Source organism: Dromiciops gliroides, chromosome 6 (genome assembly GCF_019393635.1).
Source record: "Dromiciops gliroides isolate mDroGli1 chromosome 6, mDroGli1.pri, whole genome shotgun sequence".
NCBI classification, from domain to species: domain Eukaryota; kingdom Metazoa; phylum Chordata; class Mammalia; order Microbiotheria; family Microbiotheriidae; genus Dromiciops; species Dromiciops gliroides.
In genome coordinates, this window is record NC_057866.1 from 205,861,654 (window position 1) to 205,884,655 (window position 23,002).

Here is a 23,002-nt window from a genome sequence, read left to right on the forward strand (position 1 = left end):
TAAGTGTTAGCTGTGGGATTGGAACATGGTTAGACTCATGGAGCAGTAGAAAGAACATGGAATTGGGTAACAAGGATTTCTATCTCAACTCTGAAATTCAGCCATCTGTGTGACACTGAACAAGTCATTTCACTTCTCTGAACTTCAGGTTCCTCATCCGTAAAAGGAGTAGGTTGGATTCAGTAGCCTCTAAAATCCCTTCCAGTCAATGAACTTGGACTTATAATGTAGCACTCTCTCCACTCTGACTCTAAATAAAGGAGCTCCTTGCCTACTTAGCTCCTTTAGAATTTTTTAATGGTGTTTGAATAATTCTCTTTACTATAAAGTGGTTTGGGAATCACCAGGAACGGTCTACATTTTTTCATATAAATACAAATATTTCTTCTCTACAGATATTTCATTTTTTTCTAATTCCAGATCTACTCACCAGAAACCAAGGAAAACAAATCTGTAAAGCAACAGAAAATTAAAAGAACTCTTAAAAGAAGAGCAGGTAAGTTGTATGTTTTAGAGCCAAAAATGGCTGAGAGGCTTACAGATTTGGATAAGAGGGTTTCTGTTAAGAATATTGTTTATTTGCAACAGTAAAATAAAGCACTCTGCACTAAGACTATTGGTGGTTTGGTACCGAGTACTATTAACTTCCACTCATTAGCTGAATGGTAAACAAGTCCTAAAATGTATAATGTGCACTGTAGTAAGTTGTGGGTTGTTACTGTTGTTTCTATGTCCAGAGTTATTTATGATACTATAAAAGCTGTGATTTCTCTCTAGTACCTGTCTGGACAAAAGAAAGAATAGAGGAACTCTAGGTCTTGTCTTTTTACTGACGGGAATTTTCTCCAATTGTAGACATTCTACCAAACTCACACAAACAAACAAACAAAGCTGTGACTGATATATACTGTACATTTCACCTCTTTTTGATATGGTTTCATTGGGAGCTCTCTTGTTCACCACAAATTTTAATCCTTTCTGAGAAGCACTTACATGGCAACCTTAGAGAATTAAACGTGTACCTGGTTATTTTTTTCTCCTTTTGCTATAGCTCAGTGATTTTTCTCAATGGTAACCATGGTCTAGTAATTTAAAGCTTGTGAACCTTGCAAAAAGGTTCATTTAAAGCCATAGTCTGTAGGCTTTCCACCAAATGAAAAGTATATTCTACTAGAAAGCTACAAAAGAATTCAGGACATGCTATCTGATAAGCATTCTGCTCATTAATGTTTGTACAGTAGTGTGCCTTAAAAGATCAGCAGTCTCTCAAAGTAAATTGTTCAGCATTTGCCTGTATTTGGGGGTTTTACAGGTCGAGCTGTTTAAGTTTTGCAACCTCCTCTTGACTGGCAGTTTGTTTCTTCTTTTAATGCAAAATTCAGTAAAATTTCCTACAGAGAAAAAGACCTTTAATTATGAAATACCAGCGTGTGGGAATAATACCATCTACACATCAGAACAGTGCAGTTACTTGTCCATAATTCTTTTTGGTATTGATCATTCAAACAATTTTTTAAAAAGGTACCTCATTACTGTACTTTGAAATGTATATGTATCCTAGTACTCAGTCACTGGCATTTTGTTCTTTTTTTGCGATGATCCATTTCATTAGATTTGAATTAAATGTATAAAATGGGTTTAGGATAACAGATCCCTCTCTAGCCTACCCTAAGGTTGATGCAGATCAATTACATATCATAAAAAGCAGAGGGACACATTTGTACAAGTATGGAGATGAAATGAAAGTGGAGAGAGGGAGTGAGGGAGAAAGGCAGGAAGGAAGGAGGGAAGGAAGGGAAAGAGGGAAGAAGGGAAGGAGAAAGGGAAGGGAAGAGAAAAGAGGAGGAAGGAAGGAAGAAGGGAGAGAGGGCAGAGAAGGAGGGAGAGATAGAAAGGAAGGAAGAGAAAAGATGGAAGTAAAGACAAAAGAGGAAAGGAAGGAAGAGAATGAAATTAAGGGAGAAAAAAGGAAGGAAGGAAGAGACAGAGGAAAGAAAGAAAGAAAGAAAGAAAGAAAGAAAGAAGAGAGGGATGAAGGAAGGAATGAAAGGAAGTAGGAGGGAAAGGGAAGGGAAGAGGAAGAGAAGGGAGGAAGGAAAGAAAGAAAGAAGGGGAAATGGTAATTTAAATGCTATATTCCATGACATAAGTCTATTATTTTCTTTAACATCCCTCCTAGACCCTGACATTTTCCCCAAAGAAAAGTGATGAGAGGTCTTTAATAAACACACATAAAGTTATACAGTGCGTCCTGTGAGTTATTAATCAATGCTAAACTAAAGCTCTGAAATAAAGGACTTGATATATAACTTGCACAAATCGTTCATATAGGGTACCCTCTGTTTCCTTCATTTGCCTTCAGAAAATAGCCATATTTTTCTGTTAAAGCCATTGAAGATAACAGATTGTTAATGTGGTACAGTTGTTTAGCTCATTAGGAGGTTTTTTTCTTAATCTTCAGCATTAATTTCAACATTATATTTTGCACAAGGAATATGAAAAGAAAGCCTAGACATGTATTTAAAGTTAGGCAGCTAAGGAGCTGCTCAGCTAAGTTTTACTCATCTTTTCCGTTAACTGTGCTCTGTTGCTCTATGTACTTGAATTTTGAAAAAGGGCTCATAGATGCAAAAAGTTAATCTATGTAGTTTCAAATGTATACAGTTCATCATTGTTGTATGCAGGGAATTGGGTACACAAGTGTTCATTGTTAAAGAGAGTTGCACACCTAATTCCAGATCCTATATACAGAAATGCTATCACAAAATTTTGTACACAAGTGTTCATTACTAATGAGAGGTGCACACCTAATTCCAGATCCTATACACAAAAATGCTATCACTCACGAGCTCTCTGCTATAAAAAATACAATTCAGTAAGCATTGCAAAAGTAATCCTTGGCTCTCTGAAGCACATTGTTGATGAGATTTCTTCAGTTCTCTAGAATTTGTTCCAGTATCTATATTCTCCACCTTAGGGGGAAAAAAACCACTTTCTATGAATACCACTCTAATAAAGCATGTCAACCTCCCCTTGTCTTTTAAGTACCCTCTCTTCAAACCCTTCTCTTGTCAATTACATGAAAAGCACTCTTCTCTTACAGGGAGGTTTTCTAGGATGAGCATTTAGTCTTTAATAGCTAATATATAAACTTGAATGTTTTAGTGCTCCTCTGAGAGAAGCATTGACTGATATTTCCTCATAGGAGAGATTGCTGTTGCTTGAGTAGGCTGTTGCCTAACAAAACACATATTAGCATTTCTCTTGATGAGGAAAATAAAGTTATCACTTCTCCTGTACCTACCCAGAATTCAGCAGCTTGTGCTACCCATTTTATCTTCTATTCTTTTAGGAGTGAACAGCAATTTTAAGAAGTCTTAAAGATGTGCATTTTTAGGGGATTTTTCTAGAGGAACAGCCCCCAAAATGGTTAACAAAATGATTTGCTTATTTTTTTTTACTACTTAGATCAAAGATATTCTTCATCACAGTTATCTTTATTCATTGTGACTTAAAGGATATTCTTACATTGAAATGTAACCCAAAGGAGATATAAATAAACGTAACCCTTTGTGAGATTTTAATAGTGAAACAGTATAATGTGGTGAACTGAAAATTCTCGTTGGAGTCATGAACACTTGGGTTCAAGATCTGCCTCTGTCTCAATCACATACATCCTTCCTATGTGATGCATGGAAAGTTCATGTAATCTGCCTTTGTCTCCCAGGAAATTCTTCAATACTTTAAATTGTAGAGCAGGTACAGATGTGTCTTAATAAAGGGAACTTCCTTACTAGAAGTTCCATATATTGACAAAATCATAAGTAAATACCATAAATATATATTTTATAGTAATAACTGATTTACATAGTGATTTAGCGTATAGATTGAGTTTTCCTGTTAGGTTGGTGGAGAAAGTATTATTTTCAGCTGAAAGAACTGAGGTACTGAAAGTTTAAGTGCGTGTTCAACAAAACATAGAATCACACAATAGCTAAGAAATGTTGGGACCAGGACTAGAAGCCATTTCATCGAACTCCGAGTCAGTGTTTTCTCTACTATGCTGCACTGCCTCAAAATATCAGTTTTTAAAAGTTAATAAAAAATGTGAAATATTACAGTCAAGGAGTTCGGGCAGCTAGGTGGCAGAATAGAGTGCCAGTCCTGGAGTCAGGAGGAGCTGAGTTCAAATGTGACCTCAGACACATGCTATCTATGTGACCCCAAGCAAATCGCTTCATCCTCTTTGCCTCAGTTTCCTCATCTGTAGAATGAAATGGCAAAACGTGCCAGGATCTTTGCCAAGAAAACCCCAAATATGGACGCAACTGAAACAAAGGGCAAAGGAGTATTAGCTACATTGTAGTGTATAGAGAGCTGGCTTCAAGAGTCAGGAGAACTTGCTTTCAAGTCCCTCTGACAGTCTGCTATAAGTCACAGAACAAGTAGCAATCAGCATTAGTAGAGGAAGTTTTCTCATCGTGAGCTCCCTACTCTTCGTTAAATAATAAGTAGGGACCACAAAATGAAAACAAGCCTTCTAGGACCTAAATTTCATGTGATCTTCACTAGACAGAATTTGACAAAACAAAAAAGTGCATGCTGCCTCTAAGAGGTCTGCCAATTAAGTGAAAACAATGTAAAGATGTTTCAAATTTGAAATAGCCAATTCGGTAGTAGGAAAAGGAATATCATAAAAAATTATAATCCACAAAAACCATCCAGGAATATCATTCTAGCCAGCAATGACCTCCCTTTACCTCTTCCTATTATTCTAACTATTTATTTATTCATTTATTAATTCATTAATTTATCTATTTACTTATTCATTTGTTTGTTTATTGCTTAATCTCACTCATTTATTTCTGTTCATTTGCCCACCTATTTTTTATTTGCTTGTTTATTCATTCATTCAATTATCTATTTATTTGTTATTTGTCTTTATCTTTTACTAGAGATGCAAAAAGTGGTCAAACCCTTAACTAAAATTAATGTTCTTTTATCTCTTATTTTCTTATCTCTACTTAGCTAGAAGAACTCAATAGTTCTGAAAGGGACAAAAAGGAAACACCAAGGAGCCAGGGAAAAGCAAAGGATGGAGAAAATCATTCGGAAGGATAGTTCTCCCCCACATCATCAGGACTTTTTTTTTTTTTAGTGAGGCAATTGGGGTTAAGTGACTTGCTCAGGGTCACACAGCTAGTAAGTGTTAAGTGTCTGAGGCTGGATTTGAACTCAGGTACTCCTGACTCCAGGGCCTGTGCTCTATCCACTGCGCCACCTAGCTACCCCAGGACATTTTTTTTTCACTAACTTGTTTAGCCCTGTGCCTCAGACTTTGTAACAACTTAAAGGACTACATCACATGAATGACAGGCAGCATGGGGGGGATGCAATTAAAATCAGGAAGACCTGGGTTCAAATGCTGCCAAAGACTGTTATGATAGAGGATCCTAGAAAAGTCACCCCTCTCAGCCGTAGTTTGCTCATTCATAAAATAAGGAGACTAAACTTGATGATCTCTAATGCTCCTTCCAGTTCTAAATTAACAATAATGATCATAATAGCCTTTATAGAAATCCATAAGGTTTACAAAGTACCTTCCTCATACTCACTCATTTGAACCACACAAGTCTGTGATGTAGGTACTATTATTCTGACCAATTTACAGATTAAAAAACTGATGTTAAGAGTAATTAAAAGACTTATCCAAGGTCAAACATATAGTAACAGTCAGAAGCAACATTTGAACACAGGTCTTCCTGACTCCGAGTCCACCTAGCTGGCTCTTATATTTCTGACCTTATGAATGAAGCAGAATGCAATATCCAAGAAGGCCAAAAAAAAAAGTTATCCATCTTGACATTATGATCATCATAGCTAATATTTACATAGTCCTTACTTACTATGTAGCCCTGTGATAAGTGCCTTACAGTTATCTCATTTGATCATCCTCACAACAACCTTGGGATATAGATGCTATCACTGTATGTATATGTATATAGATAGATGGATAGATATAGATATGTAGATAGAGATAGAGATTTATACTCAGACATGTGTATACATACATACATATATATATATACACATGTGTTCTGTTATATTTATTACTATATATGATATAACCCCATTTTACAGATGAGGAAACAGGCAGCTGTTAAGTGACTTGTCCAGGGTCAGACAGCTAGCACATGTCTGAGGCCAGATTTGCACTTAGGTCTTCCTGTCTCCAGGCCCATGTCCTGTCCACTGCACCACCTAGATGCTGTATTTATATAGCACAGAACTTGATGTCTTGTATTGGGGGTGGGGAGAGGAGATGGAGGCAGGCAAAAGACCCAACTCTCCATGCTTTTGTATTATGAGGACATAGACACTTCAAGCTTCAGTGGTGGGGAATGGGTTATTGTTCCACTTTGGGGAAAGATTCAAGTAATGATTAACTATGTCCTTGAGTTTTTGCCTCCTGAATGAGTGGAGTTATTTTTGAGTGTTGGCATGAAGGGTAGAAGCACCATCTCTCAGAGCTTGGCATGAGGCATGTGTGAGCAGCAGCATAGTTTTCCAAAGCTGCCAATCTGATTTCGTAGAGTCTTGGAAAGCACGTCCCCAAGGGAGTGTTCAGGCAGACTGAATGTTCTGGATTGCTAATGTTTGCATTCTAACTCTACACGAAAGAAACTCAGAGTGTGAATATCCATGTCTGCCTACGCTCTGTATATCTGAGGTGGCACTTTCTCTCAATTTAAAAAAAAAAAACAACCAAGGGACAGAATAAATTTCCTCCCTAAAATGTTTTTTTTTCTCCCCTAGGAAGAAGTGGCATCCAAAGATTTTTTTAATGTTTGTTATGGCTAGGATTAAAAAAAAAAAAACACTTCCCAGCCTACACCATTTTTTTAAAAAATTGAACTATAAAGATCTAATATTAGGGGCAGCTAAGGTGGCACAATGGATAAAGCACTGGCCCTGGATTCAGGAGGACCTGAGTTCAAATCCAGATCTCAGACACTTGATACTTACTAGCTGTTTGACCCTGGGCAAATCACTTAAATCTCATTGCCCTGCCCCACCAAAAGGATCTAATATTAATTTAGCATACGTTTAATGCCCATAGTATACAGAATAGGTCTGATTTAAATAAACAAAATGTAACTAACAAGAAAATAACTATTGAATATATTAAAAATATTTGAAAAGCATTTCAGAAGATAAACTTTCTATTCTTTATTTCAATTTAATATGTGCTTCAGTTAGAAAAAAAATGCCCAGATAGGCAAGAGCCCTAGAGATTTCAGGGCTCTTGAAACAACAATGTAATTATTCTTGGATTCAGACAGGAACATCACTGTAAAATGATGTGGAAAAAATAAGAGTTCTTCAAGAGTGGGTAGCTGATTACTCTTTCATGTTCCTCTAGATCTCAGGAAAATAAAATCTAGAGAGGCAGCGAAAGGGCACTGGGACTGTAAAAGGACCTGGGTTCAAATCCTGATTTTGATTGTGACTCTGTGACCTTAAAGGATTGAAGGATTTGTCCTTTAATCTCCCTCAGCTTCAGTTTCTCCAGATATAAAATGAGGTAATTGGATCATATGGTGTATGAGCTCCCTTCCAAATAAAAATCTCTGATTCCATAGACCAGTATACATAATATGGATACAGTGGGTCTGTCCTCTTCCCCAGTTACTGTGCCAGATAAATGACATGGCATTATGGGGGAGTGGTAACATCAGTCTTGAATTACAAGGGTCTCTTTCCAAATGGAGCTGAATTCAAGAGCATGTGCCCATTAACCTTGCCTCGCTTCAGACATTTTTTTAAAATGCTGGAGCAGATAGGTGGTGCAGTGGATAAACCACTGGCCTTGGATTCAGGAGGACCTGAGTTCAAATGCGGGCTCAGACATTTGACACTTACTAGCTGTGTGACCCTGGGCAAGTCACTTAACCCTCATTGCCCTGCCAAAAAAAATGCTATTTCTGATCGTGATTGTCATTAGAAAACAGAACAATGAAAATTACTGTCATTTAGTATTTGAACAGCTATCACATAGAAGAGAGAACAGACTAGCTTAGCTCAGCCTCAGCAGATAGAGCTGGGGACAGTGGGTGAAAAATGCCTAGAGGCCTAAAATAAGGAAAAACTAGATAGAAATTCTAACTGTACAAATGTGGAATGGGATGCCTTGGAATACATGGAGTTCCCCTTATGTAAAGTAGTAAAACAAAAACTAGGTTATATCTTAGCAGAAGTGTTAAAAGGAGAATTCTCATTCATGTCTTAGGTTGGATCCTATAAATAATTGTTGGACCTCAGAGATTCTATGAGAAAGGGAAGACAAGGAAGGGAAAGCAAGGAAAGGGAAGGTGGAACACTCTTAATAGCACAGAAATTGCTGTTGGGTTTTCTGTTTGGTTTTTTGAGGTTTGTTGGTGAGGCAATTGGGGTAAAGTGACTTGCCCAGGGCCACACAGCTAGTAAGTGTCAAGTGTCTCATTTGAACTGAGGTCCTCCTGAATCCAGGGCTGGTGCTCTATCCCTTGCACCACCTAGCTGCCCCCTAGGTTTTCTTTGTAAGTATCTACCTAGTATGTTTTCCTGTGGAACCCTTTCTGTCCCCTACTTTAAGAGAACCATCAGATAACAGAATAATAAGTCTGCTTATGGTGCTTACCTAGGCAAAACTCAAAATTCTTGTATTGTTTTTTTTACCAACCTATTTCCTTAATGAATCCTGCAATATTTCAGTGAATCCTAAGCATCAATTTGGGCACCATCTCTAATGTACTTCAATAGCTCTACAATTTCATCAGTGTGGACACTCTGTCCAATAGGGTGGATCACACCCCTATCCTGTGGGATTCAGGTCTAGACAGGGTGTTCCAAAAGTCTTAATGCAATTTTAAGCTGTATTCACTTAAAACCTCACTAAGACTTTTAGGACACCCTGCATTTTGTTTCTATACCCTCCACAGAAGGCCCACCCAATGTGCTGAAGGGCTTCCTCTACATCTTTTGGTGGTATAAGGGTAGCACACAGCCATACACTGCTACTCCATGTTCATTTTATGTGGCCAGCCATCTTCCAGTCTTTGATGATAACAAGATTGGCAGTAGCTGAATCTTGTTCATACCCCTATGAGTGTTTCCAGGGTCTTCTAATAATGGGACCTTTTCCAGGACTCTTCCATTTGGTACTTAGTAATGCAAAAGATATTATTGACACTTTTATAAATACAAAATTATATCCCCCAACCATAGTTAGATAATAATAATAACTCACATCAGTATAGCTTAAGATTTATTAAACATTCCCCTCTAAAGGGGATTAACCAGTCTTTTTTTTTTAAATGGGGCAATGAGGGTTAAGTGACTTGCCCCAAGGTCACACAGCTAGTAAGTGTCAAGTGCCTGAGGCCGGATTTGAACTCAGGTGCTCCCGAATCCAGGATCTAAAATGACCTACATTGAAGGAAATTGCAGTGGGTGATGCCAAGTACTTTCTTAAGTCTCAATAGAAAAGCCACCATTTCCTTATTCCAAATACCAACTCTCTGATCATCCAGGGAATTCACTGGTGTGTCGATTTGCTTACTGAATATATGTACTGGCTGACAGGCAATATAGCTATTTGCCAATGGACACAATCAGTAAGAAGGTTTTCTTCTTAGACCTTGAGTCAGAAAGCACAATATCATTAAAAACTCATAGAGGCAAATGAGGGTCAATCTCTAGCAAGGTTAGTTTTGTGTGTGTGTGTGTGTTTAATTAGAACTGAGCTTCTGACGAGGAAATCCTCCCTGCCTCTAGATTAGCTGTCCACCAATCATGCAACAGCTGAAAGCCCATTGCTCAGGGCCTTTCAAGGAGCTCTCCAGACCCTAGAGTGATGTTTTCTGATTTCTGCCCAACCAGCCAGCATTTGGGATTGGATGTCAGTAGATTTCAGCTTTGCATTCACACACCTTCCCCAATACTTGAAGCATCTTTGACTTCACCATTGTGGGCACTCTGTCCTCTGGCACAGATAAAAATCCATCCATCATCACTTGGTCGATGGTCTTCAAGACTATATTATAGCTGAAAAATTCATTACCCTGAAACCCATTTAGTGATGAGCCTCTAAAGACAGTTAAAATAGTCCCTGAATGCAAACACACATGGTCCCCTAAAAAGATTGCCCCAAAAGTATCCTCTAGACATGCAAAACTGTCCAAAATAACCTGTTGTGAATTCATCTAAATAAAATATTAATTATTGTGTATTTTAGAGTCTAACAATAACAGTCACTCCTTCACCAATTTGATATGGTCCACTTTGACACAGATGAGACCATGCCAGAGGTCAGATAACATAACAACATCCATTCAAAGCCTGATGTGCCATGGTTTATTTCTAAGGAAGAGGTTCTTCCTCTTTCTACTGGCATTATAAAGGCATTTCATTGTATTTCCAAATGATTAATTTTAACTATGAAGAAGAATGGAAAGATCACTAACATAAATGTTAAAAATGTGTTTCTCATCATCCACCTTTTTTTCTTTCCTTAAAAAATAAAACCTGAAATTGTCTTCCTTTTGTTCTCTTGACATCCATGTGGCTAGCAGGTGATTGCTTTATGAGCCTACCCAATGCAAACCATCACAAATAAACTCTGAGCTGTAATAAACACTCTCCTGAGAAAAGTATTTACTTGGACTCATCAGATTTTTGTCATATTAGCTTTATTCAGATACATGAGTATCTACAGATAATAGCACTCCCTATTGATTTGTGAAGTTTAGATGAGAAAAGGTAGAGGGGAGGGTGCAATGCCACAGTGCCATGAGTTTGGGGATGAATTGCTTTCAAAGAAATAACAATTTGTGAGATGATACAGCCTTAGTGGAAATTAACAAAGGCATCTTCAGATGAGTGGCATGTTGAGGGTAAAAGATTTTTTTTTTGTCCTCTATAAAGGGAAACTTTTCCTTTTTCCACATAGATCATTCGAGTGCCAAAAAAAGCTTTCAAACACTGTTTGTTAAAAAAAATCATAAAAGCCAATCTCACTTTTCCAACAGAGCAGCAACCTACCTTTCTAAAAGTGGACCGACTGGTGCTTTTGAAAATGCTGCTGCCGGAATGTTGCAGCACATTCATTTAGAGATACTGTTTCAATTATCCTGGAACAGTTCAAGTAAAGCCTAATCATAAATGCCGCGATCACCAAGAAGAGCGGGTTATTTTTCATGCAAGAGGTTAAAAACCTTCTCTCATGTGGTCAATTAGGGCATCTTTGTAGTGCTCCTTAGGAGCAATTTATGATACAGTCTGTTGTGATTTTGTATTTGTGTTCCTGTATTCTTCTGACCTACATAGCCTGGGGGAGATAAGTCAGTCATCACAGAAATCAAGACAGCCCAGACTTCTTGCTACTCAAGGAGACTTTCTACTTTAGCAATGGGGAATTGCATGTCCATAGCTGTATAGCTATGTGTGAATTTAAGTCCGTTTGTGTATATGTGAATGGGGGGGAGGAGTTTTCCTATTCAGTTGTTTAATATCTGTACACTTCACGATAAAAGCGCTTTGGTTTTCAACATGAACTTGGGGCAGATTTACACAAAGTGCACCAGCCTTTCACAGGAATGCGTGATGTGTGCAAAGTAAAGACTGAATCGGCACTTCCCCTTCTATATCAGACTTTGACCTTAAGACCTACCTTAGTGTAGTTTGGAACCAGTTTGAAGAGTCCCTTTCCTCTCTAGTGGAAAGGGACAGCAGGGGGTTACTTCCAGCCATTCTCTACTTCATAGTGGACAGCAACCTGGTGCCACTTAGAATTATCATCTGTGTCCTCTAGTCTCATTTCAAACATCTACCCATTAGAGCCAGTGCAAAAGTTCAGCATATAAAGGCCAGTACATAAAGACCCTTTCTAGCTTATCAGAAACATTATACTGTCCCAAGTAGATTTTTTTAAAATTGCAAACACATTAAGTCTTAATATAGTTATGATCTATAGCTATGTAACATGTCAAACATGAAAATACATTTAAAAGTATTAGGGAGTCTCTCAGGAGAGAGACCTGAACAATATTTCCCCAATGCAGTGAATCATTGTTGTTATTGGTTTTTTAACAAGAAGAAGTCCAAGGAACACTTAGATGGTGTGTTATGACCCATAAAAATACTTTTTTAAAAAACTATAACATTCTGAGTGAAAATGCAATATAAAATCTAGATTGTAAATTGGAGAAACATAATGCCCCCTACCTTGTCTGTTTGAAAGGAGTTGAATTTAAAGGACTAAAACCCAAAAATATAAGTTTTGTTATATAAAACCAGCTGGCCCAAAAGAGACTTAACCCCAAAGAAAAACTCAAGGTCATTCCTTGGAAATGACTTGACTGTGCATTCATGGCACAAAGGTTTCCTTTTGATTTCATTTGTCAGAGAGTCTTTCAAATGCCATGGGATTGGGTGGAGGTGTCTGGAGAAAAATATAATGCCTGATCCTGCTTGTCAGAAAGAAACAAATTGCCTACCTTTTAGCAATGCATTGTTTCATGCTTTTAATATGCTAGTCAGTACAAATGAAAACGGATTATTCCAAAGATTTAGTAGCCCAAGGTTTGTTTGTTTGTTTGTTTGTTTGTAAAGGCTAGTTCAGTCCAATAAATATGGCTTTGTTATTTACTGTGAGCAAAGCAATGTGCAACAAAGGGAAAAAAACTGGAATAGTTCTTGCCTTCAAGGAGCTTTTATACTATTGAGAGGAGGAGGGAGTAGGTAAAGTGGAAAGTATTTGCTCTATAGTTAGAGAATGTCACTTGAGATTCTAGTTCTCCTATTTCCTTAAGTAACCTTTGACAAGACATTTAATCTGTTTAAACTGCTACACACACACACACACACACACACACCACACACACACACACACACACACACCACACACACACACACACACACACACACACACACACATACACACACACACCCTCCACTTCTTAGCATTTATGCTACTCCTGGTTTGAAGCTAAGGCCAAGAGGGAAAGTCGTCATTCTCACTTCCGAGACTTTAGTGAGGAAAAATGTGTTCCTGGCATTAGACCTTCTTCGAAGAGTTAAATCAAATAAGATGAAAGTCAGTAGGGATAGACTTACAAGTGGGTACCAAAAAAGAAATAGACTTCAAAATAATAACGCAAGAGAGACATGGTTAGAGTAGCTAAAAAAGAGTTGAGGGTTTCAGTGAATTGAAAGTTCAATATGAGTCAGCAGTACTAGATGTCCAATTCTTTAGAACCCTGTATAGGATTTTCTTGGCAAAGTTACTGAAAGTGGTTTGTCCTTTCCTTCTCCAGTGGATTAAGGCAAACAGGTTAAGTGACTTGCCCAGGGTCCCACAGCTAGTGAGTGTCTGAAGCCAGATTTGACCTCAGGTGTTCCTGATTCCAGACACAGCATTCTATTTGCTAAAAAGCTAATGCAGTCTTGGGCTACATTAATAAAGGCATAGCTGCCAGGATTAGGATGTCATTTGGAACATTGTGGAGTCTGATTTAAGAAGGGATGATGGGGGGCAGCTAGGTGGCACAGTGGATAAAGGCCCTGGATTCAGGAGTCCCTGAATTAAAATCTGGCCTCAGACACTTGGCATTTACTAGCTGTGTGACCCTGGGCAAGTCACTTAACCCTCATTGCCCCACCAAAACAAAAAACAAAACAAAAGAAGGGGTGATGATGACCCAGAGAGTCATCCAGAGAATACCAACTAGAATCATGATGAGCCTGGAGCCAATGTTATGTGATCAGTAGAAAGAGGTAGGGATGTTTAACCTGGAAAAGAGAAGGCTTAGGGGGACATGTGATAGCTGTCTTCAAGTATGTGAAGAATTGTCTTGGGGAAGAAGGATAAGAACTGTTCTACTTGCTCCTAGAAGTTGGCAGTAAGAACAATGGGGGGGGTTGCAATAAAGCAAATTTAGGACTGATGCCAAGAAAAAACTTCTTAACCATTGCAGTGGTTGAAAAGTGGGATCAATTACATTGAGAAGCAGTGGGTTACCCATCCATGGAGGTTTCCAATAAGAGTTTAGAGGACAACTTATCACATATGTCATGATACAGATTCTTTTCATGAAGAGGTTGGACTAGGTGATTGCCAAAGTCCCCTCTAACTCTCCATGGTTTTGTGATAAGTCAAGGAACTTTGGAGGAAGCTAGTTAGGTAGTGAAGGTGGGAAGTTGCATAGGATGGTTCAGAGAGAGAGAGAAAGAGAGAGAGAGAGTCAGGAAGACCTAACTTCAAGTCTGAAATCTGATACACACTTTCTATATTATCCTCATCAAGTCACCTATCTTTTCGGTGCCTTTTTAGGAATTTCCCACACCAATGGAAACCCTGGTCTTGTCCCTACACCCACTCCCAAATGAGGGCATTAGAAAAGATCTCTAGCTCTAAATCTGGGTTCCTAAAGACTGAATAGAGGAAACAATGGAAGTAGGGAGTCCACTGGGGAAGCTCTCATCACAGTCCAGCTCAAAGGACATTAAGTCTTATGACTCAGATGGCTAAATAGACCTATTAATTTTTTTCCAGTTTAAAAAATATTTAGACCCATTAATTACATGAAAGTATAAGTTGGAAGTACTAGCTGTGTGATGCTGGGCAAGTCACTTTACCCTGTTTACCTCAGTTTCCTCATCAGTAAAAATGAGCTGGAGAAGGAAATGGCAAACCACTCCAGTATGTTTCTCAAGAAAACCCCAAAAAGGGGTCACAAAGAGTCAGATACAACTGAACAACATAGCTGACAGAAGGGGGAAGGAAAAGAATCACATCTCTCACACACACACACACACACACACACACAAGAGAGCACTTGAAAGCTGAGTTTCAAATCAAATCCCCTGATAAATGAAAGAGTTAACGATCATAGCATGAAAATAGGTTTCCTGAAAGTATGTGTGGATGCCCAATTGCCTTGTTATGATATTGAATTCTACTTGAGTAAATCAGGATTGGAGTCCACTTGTTCAACCATCATTAAAGAACTCAGTGGTAAATGTTGGTTTCCCCACCAAGATCCCACTGAGTTTTGTCAAAATTTCCAAAAACCTCAGCCACAAGAGAATTTATGAGCTCTGCATGCTCTACCATTTTAATGTGTGAAACTGCCTGAGAGATCTAAGGTATACGGGATGCAGCTCGATTCCAACTTGTTTGTTTTTTAACAATGTCTTTGACACGTTACGTTATGTCACATCCCAATTTGATGTAAAGTGACTTCCTGTGTCCAACAAGAAATAGCATTTTAAGAGGCACACCAACTACACTGTTATTTTCCTTGCTGTTTTCAATGGCAGGCACTTTGCCACATCTTCAGTCTTCAGAAGATGATTTGTCAGCAACAGAGTTAGCTCTGCTGGTAAAATAAGGCAGGCTTCCTTCTCATCTGCCCACCACATGGTAAGCAGAGTTTGCTATGCATTTTGTGGTCGAAACTAAGAACTGTGTTAGCTATGGCATAAACATATGTTTCTGGAATATCCGAAATATAGGGTCTGTAAATCCAGGCGCTCCATGGGTGATTTGAGGAAGTCGACAAGCCTTCATATTAAGAAAAGAAAATTGTCTACCTGCACCAGGAAGTACCTGACAGATTTCTTAGAAGAATAGATGTTCCTTTGCCCATGTGGTATCTACTTGGTGTTATCCCTGGTTGATTCATAACAGCCCAGAACAAGCCCTATCTATGCAAAGGAACATTGATTTGACTCTTCAAGCCAATGAGTCAGCTGACATTAATGAGGTGGGGAGGGAGTGGGGAGGAAAGTAGAAATCCTTACAAAAGATTAGTAATACCTAAAACTGGTTTAGGGGTCCTAGTGGGATTCCTCCCCCTTTTAACAACAAAGTACAGAGTGAAAGAATATTCTCAGCTTACTTTGTCTTCTTCGTCCTTTTGATCTGAAAGAACAATCAGATAGGGCTGATTTCTGAAGACAGTTCAGAATGAACAGATTTCAGTTGCCCCCAGTGATAACCATCATTGTCAACAGGAGGCATTCCAGGGACTGACACTAGAGCTTGGAAATGTTCAGATGCTGAACACTTTATCTTTTATTTTAAAATATCATGCTGGGAATTCTCTTTATACAATGCATCGGATGATGAGTATTTAGAGGAAGAATAGATCCTGAAGGGGGAAAAAATTAGGAACCTAAGAGACAGTGAATGAACACCAGAGGAATCGAATAATTTAAGGTTAAGTGGGAAGAATCAATCTCTCTCTCTCTCTCTCTCTCTCTCTCTCTCTCTCTCTCTCTCACACACACACACACACACACACACACACACACACAGACTATAGTCTTTGGCCATTAGAAGAATAAATAATTCAATTTAATAAACCTTGATTAGAAATCAGCTTCTCTACTAGGCACTGGGGGACAAGGCACAACCTTTGCCCTCCTCTGGGAGCTTGCATTCTGGTAGAAGGATGTGACATAAAAAGAAATAAGCCATAATACAAAATAAAGCACAATAAATGCATCAGAAGAGACGTAAAGGGATAAGGTAATCAAGAATTTGATGGGAAGGTCTAAATAGATTTGATCTGTATACGCTGAAAACTCTTTAATTGTGTAAAGCTGTGTTGTATTTTCTTTCCTACCTGGATTGTAGCTTTCAAATTAAATCAGGAAGTGTTGGGCCAAACCTAAACAGTCGATAGATATTTATTAAGGACCTACTATGTGTCAGGCACTATGGTAAGCGCTATTCTTTATCTATTTGCTTACAGTGCCTAGCATAGTGCCTGCCATATATTAGGTACTTAAGAAATGCTTGTTGACTATTTTGAAAGATTCCTTGCCCTCAAGAAATTTATACATTTTAGGGGAGAATGCCTAGAAATGTATGAGTGCTTATTAAATATATCCAAAGCAAATACAAGTTAGTTAAGCTTTTTTTTGGTGGGAGCAGGATATTGGCAGGGTCTCATGTAGGCAACTGTAGGTGACATGGAGATGAGCTGACCCTTAAAAGAAACTAGAGATTCTTTAAGATGGAGCTGAGGAGGGAATGTATTCTAGGCATGGGTTAGAACCTGTAAGGGCATTAACTGACAGACTCTACTCAGAAAAAAAAGCAAAGACTAGCCTAGAAAATATTTCCTAAACATCGTCACAGAATTTAGCATCTCTCCCCAGTGTTTGAGGTTCACAGCTCCTGTTTCAGAGTGCAGAGTTGTTTAGTTTGTGTATTTGTTTTGTTGTGTTTAAGTCGCTTGTAGTTCCTAAAGGTATACTCATCACTTACTAGGTTAAACACATGAAAGGGTCCTTTAAACTAACAGGCAGGCACAAGATTTCATGAATACTGAATTCAGAGAAAATTAGGAGTGGTGGGGAGACATAATTATTATGAAGAGTGATGCCCTTCCAAAACTTCTTTGTTCATTTTAGGAACATCATAAAATGAATATATTGAAAAAAATGTTTCAGTTGCTGAAACTATTTCAATACCCAAAGAAAGATGGCAGATTATACACAAAAGATATCTAGTTTGGGTAAAATAGTTTAAGATCCAAAATGTTCTCCATTTTGCAAACAATTAAATATAACCCCCCTACTACAGATAGCAAAATTTGCGCCAATTTTTCCAGCTTAATACTCCCTTGATTTGAAAAAAAAAAAGAAGGAAGAAGTTATTTTTAGTAGCATTTGTAAAACATATTTTTCTAAATTCTATTACAAAATGTCCCTCAAAATCCTGTGTGGCCCTTTCAATTTCCTATGTAATGATGGAAGAGAAGTGGGGAAAGGAGGCAGAGAATACTAAGAATCATATGTTTTCAGAAAATCTATAAACATTTGTCTGCCTGTTAAAATATAAGATCCTAGTTCAGTGACCAATAGTGTACATCCTAGTAGAGGAGTTGTTTTATATAATCTTGACATTCATGATACAAACAAAACCCAAAACAAAAGGAAATTTCAGCTAAAAGGGAGAAACGTTCATAGGTTCTCCTCAAGAAGTTATTAAAGGAAGAGTGAATGTTAGATTCATTGTAGATCCAAAGACAAAGAGAAAAATCATTTTATGGAATATTTCGTCATCCATTTCAATGTTCATGATAAGCCTTTGCATAAAGACTCTCTTCATCCTCCCCCCCCCAGAAAAAGAAACATGAAAATAATTGTAACTTCTGCATCATCATCTTTTTTTTTTTTTTTTAGTGAGGCAATTGGGGTTAAGTGACTTGGCCAGGGTCACACAGCTAGTAAGTGTTAAGTGTCTGAGGCCGGATTTGAACTCAGGTACTCCTGACTCCAGGGCCGGTGCTCTATCCACTGTGCCACTAGTTGCCCCTGCATCAACATCTATTACAAAACTTTTTTATTTTATTTTTAATTTATGAAATCAAATATGCATTTATATAACATAGTACAATAAGAAAGATGATTGCCCATTAAATTGCAAATCCACTATGCACAACTTGCTATTCCTTTTGAATATACAACAAAATTATCATGTAAGTGTCTTTTTTTCTTCTCTCCCCCCAGATGGCTACCATTAGACACAAATATGTATATGTACATATGTGCATATATATGTAAAATTATTCTATACATACTTATGTTTACCACTTCTTTCTCTGCATGCAGATAATGTCTTTCTTCATATGTCCTTTATAGTTAATTTGGGTTGCATTGGTGGTATAGTGGTTAGCATAGCTGTCTTAAATTTCAGAAAATTAAAAAAATAGAAAATCAACATTTACTTTGAGGTTGACTGACTTCAATTCAGAGATGGGAAAAGGTAAGGGCAATGAAAAATATGTTGGGAAATATGTTTTAAGAATAATGAATGAGAGATTTATAGACAACACAGAAGCCTCATGCCTACACATGTTGAATTCTTTCTTTGAGGGCCAAACAATTAAGCTAGATATGGTGAGCACTGAATAACATCATCAAAAATTGAGAATCACTTAATCTTTCTAAACCTCATTTTCTTCATCTGTAAAATGATGATGCATCAACTTCTCAGGCTTGCCGTGAGAATCAAATGAATTAATATGTGTAAAGGCTTTTTGGAGACCATAAAGCACTATATTATTGCTAGTAATCATTACTATTATATCAATATTATTTTAGCAAAAGGAAAAAGATTTGTTGCTGACATGAAAATAAATTGTGAATTGGCTGTCTATGTGGAATGAGGCCACCAATTTGTTAGTTCAAGGCCCAAAAAGAAAATTAAATATTTAGTTAAGAATGAAAATCGGGGCAACTAGGTGGTGCAGTGGATAGAGCACCGGCCCTGGAGTCAGGAGAACCTGAGTTCAAATCCGGCCTCAGACACTTAACACTTACTAGCTGTGTAACCCTGGGCAAGTCACTTAACCCCAATTGCCTCACAAAAAAAAAAAGAACGAAAATTAAATAAATAAGACAAAAGGCTAGAACAATGCAATAAAAAGATGCAGAATACAAGTAACTCTGACACTCCTGATTTAATTAAGTTATTGATGATAAAAATGGGCAATTAATGGGGCAAAGGGCCTTTACACTTAATATGACCACTTCATATTGAAGTTTAAATGATTCAAATCACATGTCAGAACAAGGAAACAAAAGAACCTAAAAAATTTCTTTTGTCAATAATCAGTTGACCTTCTTTCCTAGTGGAAAGCTATGAAAACAAAAGGTACTGATTCTTAGGCTATAAATTAATTTATAAAATCTTATATAGAAGAATGGAGCAAGATTATAAGCAGTATCATGTCATAAAATAGCAAGAAGCCATGGAAGGGGGAATTTAAAGAAAAAATTTAAAGGGACCCATTTGAGCAAAGTAATCCCAGTGACATTTAAGGATGAAACTATAAGTACAACAATGAGAAAACAGATGGAAAAGATCTGAAATGATTTTATAACTAATCATTTTTGTCATCAAAGACAGTTGAGCCTTCACATTTAGATTCTTAACATCACAGTAACAGATGTACTTATAAAGGGAATGGAAAAGACACTAAAAAAAGTTAGGTTAAACAGTAGGGCTACACTAAGCATAAAGAGGGAGAGATCTGTGCTGGAAGCAATATAGTTTTGAGGGTGTTGAGGATTTGATTCCAAAGGTATGTGAAAAGAGAAGATCCCAAAGGCACTGAAAAAGGCAACTGAGAGCAACAGTGACTGCTAACACATACGCCTACTTTCTCATCCACATATTATGTCTATGAGAATGATTTACACATGTATTGAAGGTGTCTTTGATGAAGGTATTAGAAGGGAAATGGCAGGCTTTAACACATATTTAACCTCTCCCCAAAATCTTTACCATCACATGGTTGACTAAAAGATGGAAAAATGCAATAACTAATGTTTTTTGTTGATTTTTTAAAAGTATTTGATTTGATAGAATAAAACATTGCCTTAAAAGCTCTCTTTCCATAGTGTTTCTCCAATTTCTATGTCAGAATTATAAAAGATTCTTTGATATATTTAATAACAGAGGTAACCTTGTTCAGTGACCTCTTTGATCATTAATATAAAGCCAGGGATAAATTGGGACAATAGATGTTCATCAAAGTTGTGCTCTACTTTCTTAAAGGAGACCTAGCCCAGAATACAAGTTGACAGGACATTCTCTATAGATATTCCCATTAATAGATATTCCATATACTCCTGTTGGCAGATAATATTGTACTGATTGTGTCAAGCTCTGAAATATTGGAGAGCCCCCTAGATAAGATTCATGATCTTTCAAAAGATTTTGGCCTAATTATCCACATTAGAAAATCCAAATGGATAAAGAATACCTATTGTCCAGGCATCTAGCTGGCCAGATAAAAGAGCCTAGGTAGGTAAATGGATGGATGGATGGATGGATGGATAAAGGGGTGGATGGATAGATGGATGGATAGATGATAGGTAGCTGGGTAGGTAAGTAGGTAGAAGGAAGGAAGGAAGGGAGAGAGAGAGAGAGAGAGAGAGAGAGAGAGAGAGAGAGAGAGAGAGAGAGAGGAAGGAGAACATAAATGTAGAGCTAGATGGGAACTCAAAAGCTTTCTTATCCAATGCCTTTATTTTACCCATGAGGAAATCAAGGCCCTAGAAGAGTAAGTAACTTGTCTAAGGCTACACAGGCAGAAAGCAACAGAAGCAAGTTAAAGAGAAGTTTAACACAGAGGTTCTTGCTGATATGCTGAAGCCTTTCCTTGAAATATCTGGACATCTCAAAGAGGCAAGTAGAGTAGACATCGTTGCCTTTCAATTATTCCTAGCTCTTGTCATATAATCAAAATATCTTCTTTTTTGATCATATATTGTTTTATGACATCCTTTATACTGCCTTTTCTCTCCATATATTTATGTTGTATATCTATACATGCATATGTATATGTGTGTTTCTATGTATTTGTGTGTATAGACAAGTATATGTGTAATTCAGCCCAAACTTATGGGACATGATGAACAAGGGTAGCACAGGATGAGAAGGCATAAAGTGTTTATAATCTGTAACATTTAAGGAAATATGTACATCATGAGATCACAGCTGCATTGAAGAATTTGGAGCATTTGAACAAGATTTAAGAAGAAACTCTGTCATGAACTCATCTCAAGTCATACAGGAAATAGAAACCAACTGTCATGATTTCCCTCTTCTCCCTTATCCTATAACTCAAAAAATCTCAACATCATCCTCCGTTCTCTCCTCTTTTGCTCCAGTCTCTGATAAAAAGGTGGCTCTTTTCTTCACTGAGGCCAAATCCTTCATTTGTGCCTGGAATCCCAATACATCCTCTTTTCTCTCTCACCTCACCTTCTCATCACACTTTCTAATCCTGTCTGTGCTTATTTATTGACTCAGTCCCTGGTGCCTAAAAATATTACCCATAACTAACCTATGGACAAATAAATACACTTCACTTGACCAAGATTCAAGTTTCCCATTTCCATTCACAGGCAAATTCATAGAAAAGGTAGTCTGAATTCTATTTTCTCCCCTTTACCCATTTTTTAGCCCATTACATCCTGTATTCCAACCTCACCACTCAGCAAAATATATTTGCTCTTAGGTTGAAAATGACCTCTTCATTTTTTTTTTTTTGCGGGACAGTGAAGGTTAAGTGACTTGCCCAGGGTCACAGAGCTTGTGTCAAGTGTCTAAGGCTGGATTTGAACTCAGGTCCTCCTGAATCCAGAGCCAGTGCTTTATCCACTGTGCCACCAAGCTGCCCCTAACCTCTTCATTTCTAATCCAGTGGTCTGTTCTCAGTTCTCATTCTTTTCAAAGTCTTTACAGCATTTGACACTGTCAATGCCCCTTTCTCCTGAGTTCTCTTTTCCCCAGTTTTTCCAGCAATTGATCTTTCCTACTTCTGGTATTTGTCTAATCCTTTCTTCTCAGTCTCTTTTCCTGAATCCTCATCCGCATTCCATTCCCAGAACTGAATTCACAAAGATAAGTCTTCCTGACTCCAGGGCCAGCATTGCATCAACCTATATTGCCTTTACATCTATAGATAGGTAAATCTGTATGTAAATATTTTGATATATAGATATAGATCTATGAAGACATATAGACCTATAATTATCTTTATATAGAGGTATATCTGTGGTTTTTATATATCTGTGTACAGAGACTATAGCTTTTCATATCTATATAACTACACAGCATACATATATAAATGTGTGTATATACATATATAAATATACATATATATATGGGTACATATAAAAATATACTCATATGGAGACAGATATAAAAGTACTTATCTGGAAATCCTCAGTATGAAGCATTGCAGAAAATAGACTTAAAGACATTGCCCAGAAATTCACTAGAGCAATCATTCAGCATTATTAAATTCCTCTTCTGTGTGGCAAGCTTTGTTCCAGGACCTGGGTATACAAATAGGAAAGGAAGACTAGCCCTGTCCTTAAGAAACTTATATTCAGATAGCTAACTTCTTTATTTAGGAGTCCTGTATTTGTT

The 23,002-nt window shown here is 37.5% G+C and overlaps 1 protein-coding gene across 1 annotated transcript in view; it reads left to right on the top strand.

The window, feature by feature from the left end:
* The window catches only part of TENM3 (teneurin transmembrane protein 3), a 1,675,137-nt gene that overhangs the window by 690,692 nt on the left and 961,443 nt on the right, over positions 1 to 23,002 (top strand). The window contains exon 4 of the mRNA XM_043970124.1: positions 421 to 496. The gene's annotated coding sequence lies outside the window, so the exon portion shown is untranslated. The remainder of the gene's footprint in view (positions 1 to 420; positions 497 to 23,002) is intronic.